This window comes from Gymnogyps californianus, chromosome 1 (assembly GCF_018139145.2).
Source record: "Gymnogyps californianus isolate 813 chromosome 1, ASM1813914v2, whole genome shotgun sequence".
NCBI lineage: Eukaryota > Metazoa > Chordata > Aves > Accipitriformes > Cathartidae > Gymnogyps > Gymnogyps californianus.
In genome coordinates, this window is record NC_059471.1 from 202,220,209 (window position 1) to 202,236,399 (window position 16,191).

At 41.3% G+C, this 16,191-nt stretch overlaps 1 pseudogene; it reads right to left on the reverse strand.

The window, feature by feature from the left end:
• Window positions 1-16,191, reverse strand: part of LOC127021909 (sucrase-isomaltase, intestinal-like) — a 35,110-nt pseudogene that overhangs the window by 4,874 nt on the left and 14,045 nt on the right.

Here is a 16,191-nt window from a genome sequence, read left to right on the forward strand (position 1 = left end):
TCAAAACACAGACTTCAAGAGCAATCTGCTTTTCACCTCTGTAACGTTCAACTTAGGGTCAGTTCTCCAGCTATTTCTAGCAGGAGTCAGTGCCATTATACTGCTGAAAAGGCGGCCTGAGGAGAGCCCTGTATACAGACACTACTTCACAGTGGGGGACCAGGTTTACCGATTGAATCACTGTCATCCCAGAACAGAGACCCAGAAGCTTCTCCTTGTTCATCCAGGGCAATAATGAGCCCAAATGGATTCGGACGGCTGTTGACAAACATGTTGAGAAGTGTCAGTGCAAACTTGTGGGCACTGTCCCTTCCAAGTTATTTAACAAAGACTTCTGAACACAATTAACTCCAATTTTAAGGTTACAAAAAAGGCCACGACAGAAGAATGACAACCATGCTTACCAAAAGGGCTCCTGAAATGATGACGAAAAATTTGCCTTGCCTTGTTCCACTGAAGTGTAAAATTCCCACCTTTTGAGTGCTCGTGTGACAACTTTCCCCTTCTTTAGTGGCCTTAATGTATGATAACTGGGCAGTCTGGGAGGCAACTGGTCACCAGTGCTACCTTACTATGGTTTGGATTGGTTGCTGCGCAGTGCTATTCTCTTCCTTCCCTACTCACATTAGCTTCTGAGCATGGTTCAGACTTGAGACCACTATATTACCCATTGGCATGGGGAAATCATTTTCCTCAAAAGAGATTTGAGTTTTTCCACCTTGCCCGAGGCATTTGATAAATTCATCCAAGGAGAAGAGTTTTGCATTTTCCCCTTGCATATGTTTACTTTGAATGACCGACAGCAGGTCAGCATGGCAGTTAAGAGGTGCAAAACCTTTTCTGAGCATAACCACAGAGCCAGAAGTATGTTTCAGCTGTGCAAATGATGACGTGGGTCATCTCTGGGGTGACTTCTCCTAATGCAATGGAGCGAATAGTGTGACAAAAATACTGTGCTTATCACCTGGGATGGCAGCTGGGAGCTGCAGATAGCCTCTCTTCTGCACTTTCTTTTGATTGCTTTTTTGGCTGTCTGTGGGTCTGACCTGCATCGTGGTTGTTTGGTGACAGACATAGATGACATTACCTCTTAGTAGTGGTCGTGGCTGGTGCCTGTTCTGGCAGGATAGCCTCCACAGATGAACAGAGGGATCTTGCTCAACAGGGCAGCCACAGTAGCATAGTTCTTGTTCCAGGTACTTGGCGCTTTATGACCCTACCGCAAAAATTAATGCAGTTAAAAGAAAACGCAAATCTGGGCACTATATATTGTGACCATATACCACTGAAAAAGAGACCGAGGGGTACATTTTAATCTCAATTACATCAGTGAAAATCCAAACAAAAAAGCGGATTTCAGGGGTATTATTCTAGTTCCTTTTATAACATGAAAGAGGATCTAGCCCCTGCAGTTATGCATATGCATGAGATAGAAGCATCAAGAATGAAAGACAGCAAATAGTCTTTAAAAATGGTATCATTCTTCCATATGCTATGGAAAAAAACCCTCATCAAGACACTGAGTGAAAAGCAAAAGAAACTTTTGCTTCCTCTTTTTATGCATATGGAGCCTGTCACATTTCAGTTTAAGGTAAGTAAGTGATTCATAATCATTTGGGAATGTAAACTGTAGATTTTCTTCTCTTTTAAGGACAATTCTTCCCCTTTCAAACAGTAATTACAGCATTCAATGAGTGAAATTTGTATATGTGTAGACAACCTGCATTAAGTTTTCTGCATCATTCCTTTCTGGTTTAATGCCTCAAAACAGGTGTAGGCAAGGCTTACATACAGAGTCGATAACAGGAAGGCTTTGCTCTTGCCCTCTGTAAATGGTAATTATAACTTATGGTAAGTACCCAGCCTTGGGTTTGGATAAGCACCATGTGTATGGCAAGTACGTGCCAAATGCTGAGCTTTGCTAATGCCGGGGACATGCCCCGTAGGCAGGGCAAGGGACACCGGGGCTGCCGTCCCTGCGCCCAGCCCAGCAAGGGGGGCTCAGAGGGAACTGCAACAAGGAGAGCTGAACGAAATGCTCAACCTTGCAGCGCCACAGTCTTATGAAAAGAGAAAAGGGAAAGGGTTGGGTGAACATCCATCTGAGGACACCAGCCAAATGCTGAAAGTGACCAAACTTCTTTAAAAATAAGTCTGAATTTCCTCTGAGAGCATTTCTGTCCTGCCCGCTCCTCTGCCAGCATCACTCAGGGTAGTTAACAACAGCCTGATGCTCCCAGGCTCACATTTCTGAAAGCTCTTAGCATCAGCCTAACTACTCCTGCTGAAGCCAACACTGGTCTTATCCTGCAGATTGCAGCAGAGCGTAGTTAGGTTGAAACTGAGCACTTTTGGAAATGCAGTACTGGGGATGGTGTTCGAAAGGTCAAAACTTGTAGTCCCTGAAACTAGAATAGGCTGGCATTTTCCACAGAGCAGATTGTTCTGCATCTCTTGGAAGCATCTTTCGGAGGGGAGCCTCACCCCGCTCTCTAAATATGCCTTCTGTCAAAAGTGATGCATGTGCAAAACTGCATGCACAAAATGGTTTGCAGCATGTTCTCAGGAGTACGACTCAGGTTTCTGTCTCTGTTTCTATGCAGGGAAGTGTATCAGTACAAGAATTAAAACATGCAATAAGGGGGAAAGAAAGAAAGAAATCTTGAACAGTTTCATGAATTTCTAGGCTGCTCTTGAAAATTCAGTTCTCTATGTCTTAGAGCTTTACAAACCAAAAATAGAAAATAAAATGCAACAGAAAGCTGTGTAATTTACTGTCCCAGCTAGTCTGGTGTAGACTTCTTGTGCTCTAGTTTTCTTAAATGCAGATGCTGAGGCAAAAATACTGCTGAACATTGCTAAAAGTTATTTCGCTGCAATTGTACTGTTTTAAATTATGTACAAAATGTAAGAAACTGAATCTTGGAAATACATACGGTATAGTAGTCAAACCATGGTGCTTCAGGGAAGTATACATCCACAGATCTTGCTCCCTGTAATTGTTATAAAGTGATTAAAGTCTTTTTTCTTTTTGCATTTCTGATATTACATTAGCTTTATTATATTTGTGCATGGAAAGATGTATGCTGAATATTCTAATAACATCAAATCTTGGATATTACGGCTGAGTTATTATCATAGCAGTGGACTAGTGCTGGCTAATCTATAACGCTAAACAGACGAGCCTATCCTATTTGGGGGGTTTTACTGCCATTCTGTGGGATGAGTCAATGTTATATGATTATTTCGGTCTAGTACATAGCTCTATGTCTTGCAAATGTAACTGGCCTAGGTGCACTCCTCTAGCATCTGAGCAATCCCAGTGAGGTCTACAGCAGCCTTTGCAAGGCAGGACTTCACATCTGATGATGGAGTAGGGGGACACCACTGCTCAGTGCCTCTTTCACTGTTCCTGTTGCAGAAACAGGCAGAGAGTAAGGTCTGGCAAGGAGGATTTTTGTTGCGAGTTGCTTATTCTCACAAACAGATTAATTTTGATTCTCAACATAGATGTCTGCCCCTTTGCAGAATTATGGTTTACCCCCAAGGTCTACCTCAGGGAGCAGGTGGAGCATGAGAAGTAAAGGTGGAGGAGAAGAGTTAAGGCAAGGTTACCATTTGACATTTTAGGGATTTTATATATATATATATACACATATATATATGTATATATAAACCAATAGAAGGAGTAAGAAATAACTGATGTATTAAAGTATGCAAATGTCACATTAGAATACAAGAATTGCTAAACTGGAAATTTGTCTTGGTCCTGCAGCCTGTTTCCCACAGTGGGCAGTGCTAGATGTTTCAGGCAAAGTGTCCTAGTGCTGCAGTAAGGAAGGTTGGGGTATTTTGCTCTGTCTGTTTAGATCTTACTAGCTGTTTAACAAATAAAGGTAGGCTTAATCTATAAAGTGCCTTGAAAACTTGAAGGAAAAACCCTACAAAGTCAAGATGCCCCTCTCTCCGTATTTTCTCTGCGTTATTATGACAACCCTGGGTATTCTGGTCTGCAGAGAAGTGTGTAACCACCATCTGAATCGTGATGAGCCTTGCCTTCATGACTGCCTAAATAACAAGCCAGTGTGTAAGGCAGTTCCCCATTTTAATTTGGATGGGTGTCTCACTTGCTCACAGCCTAGGACTCAAAGAGCAAAGGGAAAGCTGTCCCTGACGCAAAGGGAAAGCTGTCCCTCACCCATCTTCTCTAGGCAAGCGGGTGCCATGCTGCAGTTTGACGCAGTCACTGCTGGCCTGCAATGCCTCGGTGAGGGGCTTACAGCTCACCTCTGCCCTGCTAGCTGGCACAAGCCCTGGCTGCCACCTCTCTCCCACCGCAAGACCCAGCAATGTGTTGCTTCCAAAGCTCAGCTTCCCCCATCAGGCCACAGGCAGCCAGCCTTCCTTTTGTGCTGCGGTCCCCCAAAATACATTAGGAACCCCTTATCTAGACCTCCTGTCATTTTATATATCCTTATAATGTTCCCTTTCATTCACTTCTTTGCAGGAAGCCACCCCTGGCTTGTCACCCTCTCTTCGTGGGAAGGTTTCTCTCACATCTTTCGTCATCTTGCTGGTCTGAGACCCTGTGAAATCTCCTTGTTAGTCATCAGCTATTAGAAACCTGGGGGAGTCTGAAGATGAAGGACTGACGAATGAAGCGCCTTAGTGGAGTCAGAATGGTTTTAGATGCAGGTTTAAGAATTTCATTTTAAATTCACAGGGGCACAAGGGCTGGTTAAAAAAAGGTGACTAAGTGGCCTGTTTATACGTTTGATCATCAGCAACGTCTAGAAAATGTATCAGATACTCTGGCAGCATGCTGATCGCAAACAGCTCTAGGATAAATCACATGCAAATATTTAGCTCTGCTCAGACATACCTTTCTGTTGCTGTCAGCAGTCAGTGGTGGGGCAAGGAGAGAAACCCACCCTTGCTCCAGCCGAGCAGTGAGAGCCCTGACCCCAGCACCGTGCCCAGCACAGCCATAGGAAAATGCTGCTTTTTAGCAGCTGTCATATTAGCAGCTAACATTGTCATTACCGTTTCCGTAATGACTGCGTTTGCCTGTGATGCTGGGAAACTCCTGTCACAGCCCTTGATATGATGCAGTTCCAAAACGCTGTGGGTGAGTGGTAATATGGAAACCAGTTTGCTTTAATATCTGCGTGTTTCTTCCTAGCTCGACAATTACTGCTCTGTGTGTGTCCTTGGAGGGAGCTGTCAGCACAGTAACAGGAGCACACAAGGGGCAGCATCCAGCCTGTTTACATTCATTCGGTGCTTGCAGTAGCAGGGAAATGCCATGCCCTCACTTTCATCCTCCCACTTCAAGCACTGGGCAGCTCTGTACTGTCTGTGCTGCTCAGAAATGCGTTCTGCAAGCTTTGACAGTGGAGGGAAGAAATGGGTGGCTATGAGCAAACATGCCCTGAATGTCATCCAATGCCCTAAGCGCAGTTCATTTCTTTTATTCCAGTATGATGGCATTTTTTAATTACAGTACTTGCCTCTTGAAGAACGGGAGCAATCATAAAAGCAGGTCCCCGAAGGAAGGCAGTATCTATTCCATGAGACTGCTGATCGGAGGTAAATCTAGTGTTGAAAGTGAGATATGCAATGATAATTCACATTTTTGTAGAACTCGCAGAATATTTTGATATTGCTCGCTGCGACAAGAAATCTGCTTCCTCCAGACATCCTTCAACACTGCCAAATATTTTTCCTGATCGAGGGAATGCCAAAAGCTGGACAGAGATTCAGAAATTACTGTAGCACCTACCATACTGGAGCAGACCAGAACCCTCACAAAATGCTGGAGCTGATTTCTTTTCAGAATAGCAGCGGTGGGAAAACAACTAACAATTTCTGTCCAGTGGGTTGAGACTTCATCGAGGGAGCCAAAGAGCAGGATAGAGGCCAGGACCAGGAGAGGAAACACAGAGGAATAACACTGTGCTCTAGGATCTAAAGCATTTGTGAAAATCCTTGGATTTGGCTTCCCGCACCTTTCACAGATTTACACTAGAAATCTTTTGCAAGACAAACACAAAGCAACATTCATACATATTGTGCTTTTTAGCTGTCTTTCCTGAATGGATAAAAACTTATGGAATTCAGTCCATTTTATTCAATGCATTAAAATCGTTTTGGATTCTGATCATGTCCTCCAGACCGCTTACAGTCCCATTCGCCTGGCATCATCTGCCAGCTTGGGAAGAGATCTGTATTCCACCATGCATCAGCTAATGAAAATATTGAACAGCACCTGGCAAAGAGGAGAGATCCTCCCCACCTCAGGAACCTCCACTCATCTGGCGTAAAATCCTTCAGAATTTAAATAGGCTTTCAATCATTTGTAAGCCTATCTCTGAGGAAATTCATAATGGATCCTCGTTCCCTAGTTACCTTATAAGAATGTCACGTGGAGTGTGTCCCAAGCCCTCCTAAAGTCAAGGTACCTTGTACCTCCTTTCTCCTGCTCCTCTGCCCTCTTTCCCATCCAACAGCCCTGCTGCCTTGTCAAAGATGGCAACTGGGCTGGTTTCCCATCATTCGTTTTTGACGAATTCGCACTGGCTGTTGCATAATAACGTATTATTCTCTGAGGACGTACAAATTATTTGTTTAAAAATGTATTTACTGTGTCTGTTTAACTGACTTTGCAGCTGCCCGTGTCTAAAGACAGGTTTCTGTTGTACGCTGGCCGGAGCAGAGTGGCTCAGTGTCGGTGTCCTGCTCTGACACCCTGCCTGCTCAGGGCACAGGCATATACTGCACCCAGCCCAGACTTACAGAAATTACCCCAAATGAGCAAAAACACCTTGCCAATAAAAACACATCTCTTCAGTGCTCAGATTTCTAAAATATTGCAAGTTTAGTATGTGGAACTCAGGAAAAAGTGTTCTTGAAGGCATGCCTCGGCTCTGCCTGAAAGGAACCTCAATTTATTCAGAGTTTCTTTTTTCTATCAAGAACAGTAGCTCTTTCGGACACCTTAATCTTAGTCATTATTGCATTTTGACAGAATGCTTCGTAAATATTTAAAGTGGGGTGTGGTTTTTGATGAATTACCTTGCCTTAAAGCTTTTGAAATATAAAACATTAGTTTTTCTTGTCATCTCAATAACTTCTCTGTATTTTTAATTTCGCTGTAATAAAATTATAATACTGATTCAATATACTTTGTTGTGGGAGATTTCAGGAGAAAGAGCTGATCAAGAAATTTTGACAAAAGAGAAGTCAATCTTATTTGCACGTGGAAACAAGTGTCTCACCATCTAACTCAGCACTATTTTCTCTTGCAATTATAGCAACCATGGGCACAAATTCAGCAAACAAATGAACTCTCCTGTTTTGAAAATATAAGCCATCAAGCCTTATCTGTGATCTACGAAAGGTGCTTTATTCCATCTACATGCTTCCTATGGTTAGATGCTGGCCTCTCTTCTGTCTTATTTTTCCCCTGTCTAACCAGTAAGCAGAGCTTTCCCTTCCAGTAATGGATTACCACCTCCCAGTCTTTTTGGACAGCTGAGCTACTGGCACCTCTGTTTCACTGAGTGAAGGCCTCAGAGGCACCTAAAATGCTTATAGGAATCTACTGGGATGTTGTTCTTGTTTGTTATTTGAAATGAGCACCTAAATATTTGAAATGAAAGGAAAAATCTGAAATAATCACATGGAATAGCTATTGCTTGGAGACTCCCTGCCCAGGCAGAGCTGTTTTCAGGGTGAAGCTTGTGAACTCATAACAGCTCCACCTGAAAAACTAGTGCAGTTTTTTTAGCTCCCCTTTGTATTTGTTACAAATAAGGGAAAGGTTTGATGTAAAATTCCATCATCCATACATTGAAAAATTTGTTTCAGTTCTCTCTTTCTCCAAAACCCACATTTCTCCTCCTGTTAGCATCTGGGTCACTTTCTCTACTTGAACAGACCCACTAAACCAATGAATACTAATTAGAACGAGTAAGAAATACTCATTAAGTAACAACAGTAACCAGTAACAGAATTAACTAATAATAGTAAGAAATACTTTTAAGCCATTTTAGGATCTAGCTATGGCAACATTAGCAAGTGATGTGCCCACTAGGATGAGACCTGGATAGTGAAACACTTTGTGCTCATCTCCTGATGCCTACACTCCCTACATGCATTTCAGAGGTTTTATTTCGTAGTAATCCCAGTCTGGTCCCACTGACTAAACTGCCATCAATGGCTGGAGCGCACCTTTCAGCTCAGTTTCACTCGACGGAAGTCTCCACTGGTGCATCTGAGACTGCCCTACAATTCAAATCAAAGCAAATTTGGAAATTTGCTAATGTAGATGTGGCCCAAATAGAGTACAAGTATGCTGAGAATGGTCAGAAAGGCAGCTTTAACATCACTAAAGTAATTCTGTATTAGCTGAGATTAGCTAATATTAATGCCAAAATGAACAAAGCAAAAATACAGCTAAAATAAATACTTGAAATAGCATATAGCCCCTTGTAAGTAAAATTCTCCTTAATGTAACCCAGTTAAATAAGGTAGCAGAGTAGGAAGGGGAAGGATACTGCTTTTAAAATTTATCAGTTAGCCATTACGCTGAGTAGGCAGAACAGGTTTTGTGCATATCCTTTCCATACTCGAATGGTCTGCACTTTAGTGTAATCTCAGTTTAATTTGCAAAAAATGCCTTACCCTTTAACCAAAATGTTTTTAACCTAAAGGGAAGAAGAACATTAAACAGTCCAGGACATAGCCTGCACCAATAAGACTAAATTGTGTCAGAGCTTCGGGCAGTAGCCTTTCATATGTGTTATTTGTGCTCCTTTTGCTCAAGTCTTTGCATAAAGCATTCTGAAGTAGAAAATTTACCAAAAGCAGGTAAAAAGCTAATTAAAAGATGCTGAGAGGGAAACTAAACCTCATTTGATTCCTGCTTCTTCCAAACAGAAAAAATGAGTTGTTCCAAAAATCTGAGGTCACATTATCCGAGGGTTTTTTCAGTCTGTATTTATTAATCTCAGTTTTGCACCTGCTTCTACACTCAAACATCTCTATCTCTGTTTTCTCTGTGCAATTTGTGGACACAGATGTAGGTTTCATACATAGCATGCAGATGCAAGTGCTAAATTGGCAAATGCAAATACTGTGGATGATTGGAAAATGGAGACTTCTCTGTATGAGGCCTTCTTGGCATTCTGGACCAGAATACAGATTTCATAGATTTCATTCAAATACAGAAAATACAGGTATGTGATTACTATTTTTAAAATAAAAAAGAACTGCATATTTGCCTAAGACAAGAAATTTTCAGAATTTTCCTTACTTAGGTTTTTTTTTCACTGGAAACAAATATAGTTTATATTTTAATGAAAATCCATTGCATATATTAAGAGTTATTTTTGTGCATATAATCTGATTAGATTTCATTGTAAAACTTCTTTTTAACAGAGAGCATGCAGTAATATTACTGTGACTATTCCCACACAGTTATCAACTGGTTTATACATAGAAGGTCAACTACTTTTGCGAGTAAAATATGATAAAAAAGAGAGACTCCAAACTCATTTGTGCATCAGTGACCGCACCACCGTGTTTCTGTGAACATGAGACTTGAAGAACAAGGTGTATAAGTATGGCAGCAGTGAGTATCTGATCTGAAGCGTAGCGCGAGATATCTTGGCAAACTCTTCTCCGAACACTGCTGGGTCTTGTTCCTGTTAAGGAAAAGCTTTGATTTGTACTGAGCATTATAACTAGGGACTGCAAATTCAACAGAGAACCTGTGTGCAACCTAAGGAGAGCTGTGGCTGACATAATGCTACAGAAGTGAAGGTTTAGATAAGAAAAAGCACTGATTTGCAAACTGGAAGATGTATTAAGAACAACATCCATTATCACCAAACTAGTATTTTTATAAAATTTTTCAACTTGAAAAATTCCAGTGAGTTCAGAGAGATCAGGCCCCACCACGGTGTATGTGAGCTGTCTGCAACCATCCCAGCCTCGTGACGGGAGGGGAGCTGGGTTTTCATGTCTGTGCTTGGGAACAGACACCCTGTCTCTAGAAATTAATTTATCCTGGAGATGCAAGCCCTCTGGGACAGAGAAGGTGAAACACAGGAAAAAGGGAAGACTGATAATCTGCAAAACAAAGGCAAAAGCATAATTATGTTGGCCAAGAACATAAAGGCAATTCTATTTAAAAGTAAGAATAAAGTCATGGCCCTGCTGAAGCCAACAGGAGTGATCGAAGTCACTGCGTGTGGTGGGAAAACATTTCATCCATACAAACAAACTTGATTTCTCCTCCTGTGCCCACCATTTTAGGATGCCCTGACCGAGGGGACACCCACGCATCAGCAGTGCCCTTCGCCTCCTCGCTGCCAGCGATGCTCTCCTGGGAGAGAGGGCATGCAAACTGGGTCCCCCATCAAGAGGGCAGGTTTAAGCAATCTGTCTACACTCGTTGGCTGCTTCTGATCTACTTTAAGGCAACCTTGACTCTCCCCTGCGATGGGATGCGGAGCACGCAGCCCGGGGCAGTGCTGATAAGGGAAAGAGTTACATCTCCTCTAATTCTTTCTGTCTGACCTTCTCCAGCGCTAAACTGAGCCAGCTAACGAGTCACACGGCTCCCTTCCTCCTTCACAAAATTTTCCCATAATACTCAGTTTTCTCATTAAAATTGAAGAATGTATGATGAATTCCAAGGATAATGAAACATAAAAGGAACAGAAGTAACAAAGCTTTTTATATTATCTAGTGCTTTTCAGACAAGAAAAGTATTAATTAAACCATTTGAAATCCCCAATGGATTAGGCAAAGTGGATATTTAAGATTTTATTTTAACACTAACTTAATATTAATTAAGCTCAATATTTAAGTTACATTTCTCCATTATTATGTTTACATCAGAATTAGTCACTGATAATATTCCCTGCTGGCTCTGAGCTCCAGAGCATCCATTATTTCAAAAATTGCACTATACTTTTACCAGTATTCTGACACTGTACAAATATTGCCCAAGTTCACAAAAAAACAGTCAGAGTTCTTAGGTGATGCTGAGTCACCCAAAATGCCTTGTTCATTTCTTTCAGTGAACACAATGTTTTAAATGGATTTAAGTAATCCAATAAAACCAAATGTATCTTTTGTTACTTCTGTCATTCACTCAACACTGAGTTGCAGCTCCTGTCACGTAGCCCCATTGCTCTTTTCCTGCTTATTAAATTGTGCGTATGTGATTAATACCTACTCACCCAGGTCAGACCCCGTTTGCATGCTCAAAGGGCCAAGCAAACTTATGTAGATAAGGTACCTCTAATTTTAGTGGAGAGGTAAATAGAAAATATTTATCAACAGCAGCAGCTAACACCTCACAGATATTTGTTCTCCTAGAGAGAAATATCTCAGCATATCTCAGGGATCTACAGGGTAATTCCTGACCCTCTTAATGACAGCACTATAGCTTATTATTCCTGCATTTGCCCAGTTGCTGAATGTCCATCATACTTTCATGCAGAGACAGAGGTCTTTCTGGGAGTGTAAATGTTGCAACATTTTGATGGTGCAACTTCAAAGAAACCTGAAGGTTAGCTAATAACCTAAGCTCCAGCATTGCAAAGATCAGTTTACAGAAGAAAAAAGAAAAAGACACTTATTGAACTATCTCCTGGTTTTGGCTGGGATAGAGTTAATTTTCTTCTTAGTAGCTGGTGTAGTGCTGTGTTTTGGATTTAGTGTGAGAATAATGTTGATAACACACTGATGTTTTTAGTTGTTGCTGAGTAGCGCTTATCCTAAGCCAAGGACTTTTCAGTTTCCCATGCTCTGCCAGCAAGCAGGTGTGCAAGGAGCTGGGAGGGAGCACAGCCAGGGCAGCTGACCTGAACTAGCCAAAGGGGTATTCCATACCATAGAATGTCATGCCCAGTATATAAACTGGGGGGAGTTGGCCGGGAGGGGCGGAGCGCTGCTTGGGCATCGGTCAGCGGGTGGTGAGCAATTGCGTTGCGCATCACTTTTCTTGGGTTTTATTTCTCTCTTTTTTTTTGTTATATTCCTTTTCATTACTATTATTATTATTATTACTAATATATTTTTATTAGTATTATATTTTATTTTACTTTCTTTATTAAACTGTTCTTATCTCAATCCACAAGTTTTACTTTTTTTTCCCTGATCCTTCTCCCCACCCCACTGGGAGGGGGAAGGGGGGAGCGGCTGCGTGGTGCTTAGCTGCTGGCTGGGGTTAAACCACGACAAACTAGCAGAACCATTTCATCGTGGCTGCAGATAACCACAGTGTACTTACAAAGGCTGCAAGACCTTCAAACTGTTCATAGTTAGAAACAACCTGATACTTCTTTCTATCATCTGCAACAAGTCTTGAAAGGACTTTACAATAAGTCCAAGCCAGGGCATGGGTCTGGGCTGAGACTGCACTTTTTCATCCTTCTCATGGGCGCATTGGCCTTTTTTAGTCTTTGTTGCTTCTTGGCTGATAATGCTGTTGCTATTACTGGCACTCCTTGGAGTTCTCACGTGTTTGTCTGGAGTTTCTAACTAACTGTGGCATTTGAAACTTGCTTTTAAACAGCAAGGATGGTGTATAGTGCCCTCTTTCCCCTTCCTGCAATACCTATTATAGTTACAGAAGTACTGAAACAAAAATTGAAGTAAACAAGGGAGTAGGAAGATGTGCTGACACTCACTGGCTCTTAAATGAAACTGGGCTTCAGAAGGTAAAAGATGGAAGGGATGAATCTTACCAACAGCGTGGGAAGACCATTTTCTGTCATTCAAAGTACGCGGTACACATTTCTGCATGGCTTCCGGATGTTAGATACTACATATTTTTCAGCGTTTCTATGTCATCTTTACATTATTGATGGGAAAAATTTACACTTGACTGTCTAATTCCTGCTCTCAGTGCAGCACTCCTTTTCACCCGCCACTCCAGTTTACCCGAGAATGGCAGGTTAATTTCTGAGAAAGTAATACAAATCACTGTCATCGTTACTGTAATCATAGACTACAGCTCTGTGTAACTTCGTTTACTTACGCTATTTCCCTCTGCATTGTGGTTTCAGGAAAATGGATAGAAAAAGCCAAGCTGCATCCAGCGCAAGCAGCGTTCATAGGTAGTGTTATAGTTAAGCCCACAGATATCAGCACCGATCTAAAGAAAAAATAAAATCATTGGATAAGTGTTTGTGATTGTGACTGAGGCCCAAAAATGAGAAACTACAGAAGTTTGTTAATAAAAATAATTTTTGGAAAGAGATACCTATTTCTGATGACTTTATAAGAATGCTCCATAATGATACGAATTTTTCTGGGACTGAGATTGTACTGGCTCCTAGGGCATTAACATCACTGTGGAAGATCTGATCGTGTTTCAATAATTCTACAAATTCTCCAGCCCAGCTTGCAAAACCAGAAATATATGGAGGGACCTCAATGATAGAATACATAATATAAAAAGATCAGTTTTGGATGGCATGCAGTGATTTAATCTGAATCTAGCAGTGCTATTTTTGTTTCTCTTCAGCCAGCCAAGATTGATGACATTTAGCTTTTTTTAATCTGCAGTTCCTTATGCTGTGGAGGCCGTTACTGCTGGCCGTCTCAAGTAGCTTATTTCAGAAAACATTTGAGTTAATTTAAAGTGATATTGTGTATGAGCCAGCAACTGCCTGAAGGACACCAGACTTATGTAGGAGATGCCGAAGAGGTTGAATTCCAAGATTCCAATGATTGACTGGTGCATATCCTTGCACCGAGAGAAGTTGTCACCCAGCCAGTGACCCCCATGCTTCCCACTGCTGACGAATGTAGACCAACTCAAGACAAATGCTCGCTTTCCAGTTGCCTGCTGGGCAACACTGTGAAGAAATGCAACAAGATCATTACAAATACGAACGGTAACTGAGAGAGTCATGTGATCAACCTGAGCTTTCAGGCACAATTTTATCTGAAGAGGTGTTATTTGTGAAACAATTATTATTGTGGTCCCGAGTCACGTGAAAATGTGGCTGCAAGACTGCAAATAATGGGAAGTTTTACTCAGTGGGCAAAATAAAAAACTAAAATCTATCTGATCCACAAAAAAATTTGTTTCAGGTATTTTCAGTCTTCCTAAAAAATAATTCATGTTTAGTTTATTCTCAACAGTGTCTCAAACTGAAAAATTGAAACATAATTCCCTTTCTGTGTTAGTACATTTAATTTAGTGTCCTACAGGTTCCTAAAAAACAGTATAATATGTATTTTTTTCAATATAGGATTTATTTAGAGATTTGTATTGACAAATAAAGTTCTAATGTCCTGGAATTAAAAGTAAAAAAAAAAAAAAAAAATCAAGACAATATCTGAACACCTTAAAAAAAGAAAGAATCAATATAGAAAGCAAAAATGTAATCATTCAAAATGTCACCCCATCCTTGTAGTATTTCCTCTGGTTTCCTGTCTTTGTTTGATATATGAGGTTTCATTACAGAATTAGTGGTGTAATGAATTTTTCCTTGCCTTTTGAAAATAATTTTGCTGCACCACCAGAAAATCAAGGATATGCAATATGCCTTATTAACAAATCTGTTACAAAATTCCTCAACACAGGATAATCTCTGTACATAATTACATATTGCAATATTATATATTGCAGGAACTCAAATTCAGCTCTGCTTTAATATGACGTGGGCAACACAACTTAGATTCTCTGGGAAATCCTAGCGTGAAATATTAATCATGTTGTTCACTATCCACCTCCTTCTCCCTTTCCTTAATGAGATTTGATCAAGAACTCTTTCATCTGTATTCGTAATGGCCAATATTCGGTATTGGTTCTGTAATGGCACAGAGCCTTTAAAATGCTTTAACATTTGTTTCTGAAGCAAAAAACCCAACAGCTTTCATGCAAGCCTAACCATACTAATCTTACGGGCCATATGCAGCAAGAGGTGCAGTTCTTGAACCATGCGGAACCTGCTGGTTCTGGGTTGTAGGTGCACTGCTGGGCCCAATAACTGCACAAGACTTCATGGGCTTTGTATAAATGGCATTTTGGAGCCATTCATGGATGTCCTGAGTATGAGTCCTCTCCTCTGGCTGTGCAGCGCAAGTCTTTGGCTCCACTTGTAAATGCAGGTGCTAATGAGGGCAACGTTGGATCAACTCAACTATGACCCAGAGGTGCATAAACAATTTGCAACAAGTAATTTATTGAATAAATTTCAGTCTATTGTGAACCATTGCTGAACAGGTTCTAATGTTGTCAAATGCATTTGTTGACTGAAATTATTTACAGAATATCATGTGCAAATAACTCTTGGCATTAAGCTATGCACAAGCTGATTGCTGCTAGTTCATGTATCCAAATTCAAGCCATTTAACATAGGTCAGATGACACATTTCCTATTCTCTGGTTGCATTAGAATAATTCTTAGAATTGTTTTTTATGCGATTATGAACTTGTCATTTGTTTTCAGCCAATATCCTGCAATTGATGCTGGTTTGCTCAATATTCCTGTCAGTAATTTAATTTAGTATATTATTTGTAAAGAGTGAATGCAGAAAGGGTATACAACCAGCCTTGAAAAGAAATGTTTGAGAAACCCAAATGAATATGTATGAAAAATTCTTCACCAAGGTTTCCCAGCTTTGCAGTGAATCCAGCCTCTGCTTATGCTTTTGGTGGTGTTCTCCAGCCTTGAAGGACTCCCTACATTTGACTGAGCAAAATATGTGTTTCTTCCAGAAGGAGCCCTGGAAGCAAGTGCTGCAGGAATGGGGAAGGTTCGCAGCCTTGGGGGAGGCTGTAAGGAGCCGTGCAGCAGTAACCGTCCCAAAGGTGCTGGTCCGGGTTAGCGCGGCCGGGACAGTGTGCACGCTGAAGGGGCTGGGGCAGACTTGCGGGCACATGGAGCTTTTCCTGCTAAATTCACAGGGTTTGTCTCAGGCAATATCGGCTTTGCTGAAACAGAGCTTGAATAAAACTAAAAAAACAGCTCAAGAAGACAGGCAAATCCAAAGTCTCTATTTGAAAAGTGTTGCCAAGACAGCGTATGGTTATGTGGACCCCAGCATGCAGAGGACAAATCCTGGTGGAGAGACCAGTGATGGGAGGATCTTTGCTGAGATTGGAGAGTAGGGGCCCAAAACCTATGCTAAGTCCCATGTGTCCTAGCTGGGCTGGGT